The sequence below is a fragment of the Pelodiscus sinensis genome, chromosome 8 (genome assembly GCF_049634645.1).
Source record: "Pelodiscus sinensis isolate JC-2024 chromosome 8, ASM4963464v1, whole genome shotgun sequence".
In the NCBI taxonomy this organism is placed as follows: Eukaryota; Metazoa; Chordata; order Testudines; family Trionychidae; genus Pelodiscus; species Pelodiscus sinensis.
Window position 1 is genome coordinate 10,459,088 of NC_134718.1, and position 9,738 is coordinate 10,468,825.

The following is a 9,738-nucleotide window of genomic DNA, read 5'->3' on the forward strand; positions in this document are numbered from 1 at the left end:
CTCTTGCTGCTTAACGGAGGAGTCACAGTAGTCTCACAAGGCAACCTAACCACTGCTACCTCTATAGATCAGCCTCGTTTATCTAGCCTACTTCATCACTCTCTAACCCTACAGAGTTTTATGTTGCAAAACATAAAATCGAGTATACAGGCAACCCCCGCACTTACAACCGAATTGGTTCCTGGAGAACGATTGTAAGTCGAGCTGTCATAAGTCGAACCTTTATTTCCCATAGGCATAACATTATAAATGGCGGTTCCGTTCCTGGAAATCCATTTCATACCCTAAAAATACCAAAATTGACTACTAAAATGGAGGAAAACTAAACTAAATAGTTCAAATAATGCACAAAAATAACTAAAAAGTGAAGATCAACGTGGTGGAGACGCGCGCAGTTCAAGCAGCAGCTGCAGACTGGTGAGTCCGACTGACTTTGTACGTTTCCTGTTTTGGGATGATGCATAGAGTCTGCATCGTACACCGTCATAAACGCGAGCTGCAGACAAACTGGGGGGGGGGTTAGGATAGCTGATGAATTCCTTCATCAGGTAGTTGCTGAACCAACAAGGGGGGATGCTATTTTAGATTTGGTTTTGGTGAATAGCGAGGACCTCATAGATGAAATTGTTGTAGGGGACAACCTTGGTTCGAGTGATCATAAGCTAATTCAGTTCAAATTAAATGGAAGGGAAAAAAAAATATATAACTGAGACTAGGGTTTTTTATTTCAAAAGGGCTAACTTTAATAAATTAAGGAAATTAGTTAGGGAAGTTGATTGGATTAAAGAAATTATGGATCTTGAGGTGGAGGAGGCCTGGGATTATTTTAAGTTAAAGTTGCAGAAGCTGTCAGAAGCCTGTATCCCAAGAAAAGGGAAAAAAAATTATAGGCAGGCGTGTTAGACGAAGATGGATGAGCAAGCATCTCAGAGAGGGGATTAAGAAAAAGCAGAAAGCATATAAGGAGTGGAAGATGGGAGGGATCAGTAAAGAAAGCTACCTTATTGAGGTTAGAGCATGTAGGGACAAAGTGAGCAAGGCTAAAAGTCAGGTAGAGTTGGACCTTGAAAAGGGAATTAAAACCAATAGTAAAAGGTTTTATAGCCATATAAATAGGAAAAAAACAAAAAAGAAGAAGTAGGACCGCTAATTACTAAGGACGGAGTGGAGGTTAAGGATAATCTAGGAATGGCCCAATATCTAAACAAATACTTTGCTTCAGTCTTTAATGAGGCTAATGAAGATCTTAGGGATAGTGGTAACATAACAAATGGGACTAAGGATATGGAGGTAGATATTACCATATCTGAGGTAAAAGCCAAACTTGAACAGCTTAATGGGAGTAAATCGGGGGGCCCAGATAATCTTCATCCAATAATATTAAAGGAACTGGAACATGAAATTGCAAGTCCATTAGCAACTATTGTTAATAAATCTCTAAACTCAGGGGTTGTACCATTTGACTGGAGAATTACTAATATAGTTCCTATTTTTAAGAAAGGGAAAAAAAGCGACCCGGGTAACTATAGGCCTGTTAGTTTGACATCTGTAGTATGCAAGATCTTGGAAAAAATTTGGAAGGCGAAAGTAGTTAGAGGCTAATGGCAATTGGGACAAATTACAACATGGTTTTACAAAAGGTAGATCGTGCCAAACCAACCTGATCTCCTTTTTTGAGAAAAGTAACAGATTTTTTAGATAAAGGAAATGCAGTGGATCTAATCTATCTCGACTTTAGTAAGGCATTTGATACAGTACCACATGGGGAATTATTGGTTAAATTGGAAAAGATAGGGATTAATATTAAAGTTGAGAGGTGGATAAGCAACAGGTTAAAGGGGAGACTACAGTAGGTCATACTGAAAGGTGAACTGTCAGGTTGGAGGAAGGTTACTAGCGGAGTTCCTCAGGGATCAGTTTTGGGGCCAATTTTATTTAATCTTTTTATTGCTGACCTTGGCACCAAAAGTGGAAGTATCCTGATAAAATATGCAGATGACACAAAGTTGGGAGGTATTGCCAATTCAGAAAAGGATCGGGATATCATACAGGAAGATCTGGATGACCTTGTAAATTGGAGTGATAGCAATAGGATGAAATTTAATAGTGAGAAGTGTAAGGTTATGCATTTAGGGATTAACAACAAGAAATTAGTTATAAACTGGGGGCACATCAGTTGGAAGTAACAGAGGAGGAGAAGGACCTCGGAGTCCTGGTTGATTATAGGATGACTATGAGCCGCCATTGTGACATACAGTCTTGGGATGTAGTAATAATACAGTCTTGGGATGTAGTAGGCGAGGTATTTCCAGTAGGGATAAGGAGGTGTTAGTGCCATTATACAAGGCATTGGTGAGACCCCATTTGGAATACTACGTGCAGTTCTGCTCTCCCGTGTTAAGAAGGATGAATTCAAACTGGAACAGGTACAAAGAAGGGCCACTAGGATGGTCCGAGGAATGGAAAACCTGTCTTATGAAAGAGACTCAAGGAGCTTGGCTTGTTTACCTTAACCAAAAGAAGGCTGAAGGGGGACATGATTGCACTCTTTAAATATATTAGAGGGATAAATACCAGGGAGGGAGAGGAATTATTTAAGCTTAATACCAGAGAGGGAGAGGAATTATTTAAGCTTAAATCCAATGTGGACACAAGAACAAATGGATATAAACTGGCTAGTAGGAAGTTTAGACTTGAGATTAGACGAAGGTTTCTAACCATTAGAGGAGTGAGGTTCTGGAATGGCCTTCCAAGGGAAGTAGTGGGGGCAAAAGATCTGTCTGGCTTCAAGATTAAACTAGATGGGTTTATGAAGGGGATGGTTTGATGAGATAACATGATCTTGGTAACTAACTGACCATTCATTATCAGTGGTAAATAGGTCAATGGAGGGATGATAGGAGTTACTATAGAGAACTTTCTGGGTGTCTGGCTGGTGAGTCTTGCCCACATGCTCAGGGTTCAGCTGATCGCCATATTTGGAGTCAGGAAGGATTTTTCTTCCAGGGTAGATTGGCAGAGACCCTGGGGGTTTTTTGCCTTCCTCTGTAGCATGGGGTACAGATCACAGCTGGAGGATTCTCTGCATCTTGGGGTCTTCAAACTATTTGAAGGCTTCAATATCTGGGTTATAGGTGAGAGGATTATTCTAGGAGGGGGTGGGTGAGATTCTGTGGCCTGCATTGTGCAGGGGGTCAGACTAGATGATCATAATGGTCCCTTCTGACCTTAAAGTCTATGAAAGCTCTCTCGCATTAAAAAAATGGTTGTAAATACGGGAGCGGGGGTGGTCGTAAGTCTGGTGTTTGTAAGGCAGGGATCACTTGTATTGAATAGATGGGCCATGCCATGCAGGGTTTAGAAGCATCCTACTTGGGTGATTTGCATTAAAGGGACACTATACTCATGGAAGGGTAAACAAAATCTTAAGTGGGCAACATTGTGTGGATCTGAGTATAACATGGACCTTGACAGGTGTTTGTTGGTCTATATTTGTGATGTAGCATTTATTTAGTAAATGTTAAACAGGGAAGGGTGTTCTTAGTGGAACACGTTCTACCCATAAAAGCCAGAATCAGATAACACAGTCAAATTCCAGTCTCCATTACCTCTGTGCAAATCCGGATTAATTCAATTGACTCCTAAAGCTACTCCAGAACTACCCTGGAATAACTGAAATAGGATTCTGGCCCGGTATTTCTATACATTACATCTAGCCACTGCCCCAAGTACATCTACATGGGGATTGAAAACAAACGCCAAAAAGACCTGTGGTGCTCCCAGGTCAGCTGATGCACGCTTTCAGGACTTGGGCTCTGGGCCTGAAAATCACAGTGTAGGCATTCAAGTTCGGGCTGGGGCTCTGCAGTGGCTGGAGGGTCCCAGAGCTGAGGCAAGAGCCTGAACCCAAATATCTACACCGGGGCAGTGGGTATACAATGTGGGGGTGGGGGAAGGCATTGCCTTGCCAGACTGCCAGCCTGGCCCCACCCAGCCTCCATTTTAGAACGCCTATCATAGGCATACTGGAGTGGAGAGTTGCTTCCCCTGAGTGCCCACCCTACTCATGCTGTGGGGCCAAGGAGGCTGGGACTACGTACCAACCTCCTTCTCTTTGCTCCAGGCCAGGGAGGTTGGGGCCACGTGCTGCCCACCCTCCCCGTTGGACGGGGGGCAGGGCTTGGCTCCCATGGGGCGTGGGGCCTGGGATGAAGGGGGAGGGCTCAGGGCTTGCCCTACAATCACCCACCACCCACGATCTACACAGTGATTTGATTTTTCCTCCCCCCTGCAACCCAAGTCCCATGGAGCCCAATTCTGCTGACCTGGGCCTGCTGTAACTGGGCTGCAGTGCTTTTTATCCTCATGTTGATATAACCTTAAAGACTTACTATTGATTGGACAGGGATTGCATTTTAAATGTGGATTTATAATCCTTCCCCGCCGTTCTGAATGTCACTTAACCTCACCAGTCATGAACACAGATATTTGCAGAGTCTCTGCTGTGGAAAACATGCAACACAGATTCAGCAACATTTCCGGTTTAAACAAAAAAGCAGCATTTTGACCTATTATGTACATGACAATTTGGTGTGTGTGTGGAAATCTCATGATATAAAGCTCAGGGATAGCCCATCACGGTAAAATAGCAGAGATATGACGTTATCGTGTTCACGAAAGAGGTGGAGAAATCGGAGAAGGTCCAGAGAAGGGCAACAAAAATGATTAAAGGTCTAAAGAACGTGAGCTATGCATCTAACAAAGTGGATCTTTGCCCACGAAAGCTTATGCTCCAATAAATCTGTTAGTCTATAAACTGCCATGGGACTTCTTGTTGTTTATACAGATTCAAACACTGCTACCCCTCTGATACATGAGCTATGAGGGAAGACAAAGAATTGGACTTGTTTGGCTTAGAAAAGAGAAGACTCAGAGGGGACAGAGAGCGGTTTTCAAGTACCTAAAAGAGTGTTACAAGGAGGAGGGAGAAAAATTGTTCTCCTTGGCCTCTGAGGATAGGACAAGAAGCAATGGGCTTAAACTGCAGCAAGGGAGGTTTAGGTTGGACATTAGCAAAAACTTCCTGTCAGGGTGGTTAAACACTGGAATAAATTGCCTAGAGAGGTTGTGGAATCTCCATCTCTGGAGATATTTAAGAGCAGGTTAGACAGACACCTGTCAGGGATGGTCTAGTTGGTCCTTGGTCCTGCCGGGAGGGCAGGTGACTGGACTCGATGACCTCTCGAGGTCCCTTCCAGTTCTATGATTCTATGCACGGTAACATGTAAATTAATTATGCAACAATTAAAAATATTGTAATACCAAAGATGTTCATCTACCACGTGCGTTTAGAATTTCTCTACACTGAAGGCAGATAAACAGTAGTTAATGCCATCTGCATAAAAGCATAGCTTCCTGCTAAACCAGGGGGCACTAGGAAAATCTGGCATGTGAGATAAGGTAGCAAAAATATCAGACGTTATTGACAGGACTTTGAATGAGCTGTGAATGAGCTGATGAGCAGGTAGTAGGTTGGGGTGAGGATTTCCTGTTTTTAATTAAACTTAATATTTCCTTGCCCCAAAACCAAAGTAGAACAACAGTATTTATGGAGAAAATGTTGCCTAGTGGGTAGAACACAGCACTGGGACTCCTGACTTGAGTGTTATTTGGGATTTTTCCACTGGATTTTAAGTGACTTGAGGAAGCCAAGGCCTCTCCCTGGCTTCAGTTTCTCTTTGAAACTGACTGATGAAAAACTGTACATAAGCACTAGTATAATTATTATCATTGTGTTATACTATCTGCAGGATGTCTGTGTTCATTTTGCCAGAACATGCCGGAATGATGTCATGTAATCATTGATCATGCTTCCAAAAATCTACCTATTAAAAAAAGTGCATCATGATACCAATATGCCACTGGCAAGCGAACGCTGATAAATTATGGAGATATATTTTCATTGATCTTTTTTTAATTTTCTTTTTCAATAAAGAACATATAGTTTCAAAGGTAAAGGGTTGCCTCTCAGTGCACACTGATATGCAATGTGTGGCAAAAATACAAAAGTCGTCGGAATACTTGCAAGTCCCGGGCTCAGTTTAAGTACGAGTAAAGTAAGCACCCAGTCAAAGCTGCAGATCCGGTGCCAACTTTGCTCTCATGAAGAGTTCATTTGTGGAAGTGGCTACATACTCTTGTCCTGAGCCAGCAAAGCACTTCGGCATGTGCTTAACTTTGTACGTGTAGTGCCACTGAAGTCAAAGGGTTTACTCTGCTTTAGTGCTTCACTGGATCAGGGCATGAATGCTTAGCATCTTACAAGAGTAAGCCCTAAATGGGGCTGAATCCTTTTTGGAGATCAGCTAGATTATTCTGGGTGCTTATTCAAGCATCTGACATAGTGGGCTTGACCCAGGAGAGCTTATTCCCAAACAAATGTTAGACTTCAAGGTGTCACAGAACTCTTTGTTGTTTTATCTTTTGTTCCCAGGCTCTCACCTAGTCTTTGCCTGTTTCTTTGGCCCACAGGGGTGATCCCAAAACATTCCCTGTCTGAAGATCTATTGAGACTAATCTTCCAGATGAGCTCCAAGATACCCAGGTATTAACACATCCTGGGATGAAAAACTACAGGCATCATAATAAATTGCAAATAAATGGACCGGGTGTTTGTTTGAAAGCAAATGGTCACCCCCTTTATATCCTGTCAGATTTTTAAAAGCCAAGCAGATTTACACCCAGTGTCTGGGCAAATCGCTAGTGTTCCAGATTGTCCCAATGGCTGTTTTGAGCGCATATGTATTTTTCACAAGTCTTTTTTTTCCAATAGGTGCTATTATAAAAAGCATAAATGTAATGGGAGTGGTCATTTGGGAGTCTTTGATTCCTGCTGCTGTTACTGGTTCAAGTTAATCGGTTAAATCTGTAAATAGTCAGTGTACCCAGCCGACTTTAGGACCCTCTAGAATCTGATGCCTGGCAGCTGATCTCAGGAATGACTGGCAGTTGAACATTGCAATGTATTCTGACAGCAGACCTTCTACGTAATTGACATGCAGCAAAGATGGCTGCTGGATTTCAAATAGGATCAACCAATAAACAGATGATTCTCACCACATGATTTTTGAGGATGCTGTTTTCCCCTACTATAAGGACTGAAAACCACACAGGTGGGCTGACCTGGTGGCTTCCTAGAAGAAGTAAGAGGTCACAAGTCGAATCTATAAGATCCTAGAGTTTTTGGTGCGTCTTCAAAAAATCTGCGATAATATAACAATTCTACTCAGCAATCCAATGGATTTGCTTTTAGGATCAATGGGCTAAAAACCACCCATATTTTTCTTTGCCATCATCATCACCATCAGGGAGTCTAAATAGATCTCTGTAGCCATTATTATTCCCCCTATATTAGTGTCCAGATGTCCCAGTCCAGACTTGGGCCCTGTTGTGCTCAATGCTATACAAAGACACGTGAAGACAGTTCCCTCTCCAACGTTCGCATGACGGTTGCACAGTGCTGGTTCAAAAATGTTTGGTTTTACTCTTTCATAGCTATGTCCACTTGGATAAGAAGGGAGGTTGAAAAGAGGGGTTGGGGACCTTGAAGAGCTGAGGAGTGGCTTCCGCAGAGCAGAGTTGCAAAGTAATGCAGACGGAAGGCCTGCTGGGCACAGTGCAATCCGTCATCCCAAACAGACACACCACCACAATACAAGCACCACAACGCAATGCTGAAACATCCTTCTCTGATTTGGTGGCTCCTCTTTCCCTCTCCCCTTCGGTCACATCTGGGAGGGATGAGTCTGTTTCTCCTCCCTTTGGGTGGGAAGAGATACCTCCCTTCTAAGCGTGAAGGTATTTAGGTATCTATGAAAATAGATCCCTACTGGGATTTTCAAAAGTGCCTAAATCTGTTTAGGTACCTTCCATTCTCTCAGAAAGCACTTAAATACCTTTGAAATATGATCTTCAGGGCCTAATTCAAAGCCCACTGCAGTTAGCAGAAAGATGGACATCACCAAGCCCTTTGATTCTCCCAGCTGTTGCTAGCCTGCCAGGGAGCAGTGGGTGGCAGTGGTTGGATTAATCCTTTGGATTCTGAGCTGGCATGAACATATACCCCATGACAGGCTTCCTCAAACTCCTCCAGCTGGGATCCCAATGACCCAGGCTCCCTACGGTGGGTGAAGTATCCATGGTGCTTGGGAGGAGGGTTGACCCTAAGTGGGGTTGGGGAAGAAGGAGAGAGACAGACTCATCCTCCAGCTGGGGCCCATCTCAAAGGATTTGGTGAGTTTCAACAGGGCTCTCATTACCCAATGAGAGAGACATCTGAGATGGGAGGTGCATCATTTCTTCCAGGGTCCCATTGCCCAGGTTGTCAGTGTCACTCTTCTATTGGGTCCCATTTCCAAGCTGGGTTTCTTACCTCTGGCAGAGCGGCAGTTTGTAGAGCCGGTAATTCCTCTCCCTGGCCAGCTGGCCAATGTCCTTGGCTAGGTCACTGATGGACAGTCAGTCACAGCTAAACCACTGAGTTCCCTAGTTTTCAGAACTTTGCTGAGCTGTAATGGAAAGGGAGGAGAGGGGGCTCCATCAGCATTCCCAACCTCCCCTGGGCCAGGAGTCTTTCTCCCCCAAGTCCCTCAGCTGGAAACATGGGAGGAGAGGAGCTAGAGTAGGGCTGGCCAACCCGGCGCTCGTGAGCCACATGCAGCTCTTCCCCCCTTCAAGTGCAGCTCGCAAAGCCTCCCCTGGGGCTTGTGAAGCTGCCCCTGCGCCCCTGAAAATGGCCCCCAACCTTCGTTTCCCTGTACTCACCATCTGGCATGGCAAAGAAAAATGGTACCAGCAAGATGGCGCCAGCTGACAGGAGCCTGATGTGGCCAAAAATCCACCCAGAGTAGTGTTTAAAGGGGTAGTATCCTTTTTTTTTTTTTTTGCACTCGACAATGTTTCCCTCCCGGCTCTTTGTGCTATATCCCCAACTATTGTGGTTCTTTGCTTTTAACGGGTTGGCCACCCCTGAGCTAGAGGTAGACCCACAGCTCCTTCTGCCCCCAAGGGACCAAGGAGCAGGACCCTCCATGAGGACTTTCATCCCACCTGCTCCAAGAGAACAAGAAGTTGACCCACAGCCAGGCATAAACCTGGCTGAAGCAGGGGTTGGTACATGGACCCCATAAAATCCCAGGATCTCCACTGAACCAGAAGATGATGAACTTGACTAAAGTCTCTCTCACTCCCTGTTCTGACTCTGCCTTCCCTAACAGGAACATTCCCAACCCACAGCCCTGGCCGCTGCAGATCCTACAGCCTATCTGAGCCAGCCTGCCTACGCCTGGCATCAGGAAGCTAAGGACAGAGGTCACTTACGTCAATTTCAGGGAGGGAGCTAGTGAATCCAAATGGGGCTTTGCTGCTCTTCACGAGCTTGGCTCTCTCCTGAGACACTCTGAACCTGATGCAGAAGTTGACACACTGTTGGGGAAGGAGGTAGGTTAGGATCAATAGACCAATGCACATGCTGTGCAAACAAGACCACCCCCATCCCCAGGGGCGAGACATTGAGCTCAGGGTGGACTGTCTGATTCACGAATCATGGAGCTTGAGAAGGGGACTGTCACAATGTCTTTGTCTCTCTAGACTGGGACAATGTTCAGCTCCCCCTCTCTGAACTCTTGATCCATGAACAGCTGATCAGGATGGAGACAGACTCCTTACCCTTCACTGACT

The 9,738-nt window shown here is 44.6% G+C and overlaps 1 long non-coding RNA gene across 1 annotated transcript in view; it reads right to left on the reverse strand.

Annotated features, from left to right (window-relative positions):
• The window catches only part of LOC112544316 (uncharacterized), a 43,346-nt gene extending 33,857 nt beyond the window's left edge, over positions 1–9,489 (reverse strand). Inside the window, exons 1-2 of the long non-coding RNA XR_003087659.2 lie at positions 9,379–9,489; positions 8,432–8,567 (exon numbers count right to left, since the gene is read on the reverse strand). This is a non-coding gene — a long non-coding RNA (uncharacterized LOC112544316). The remainder of the gene's footprint in view (positions 1–8,431; positions 8,568–9,378) is intronic.
• Between the last annotated feature and the right edge of the window lie 249 nt (positions 9,490–9,738).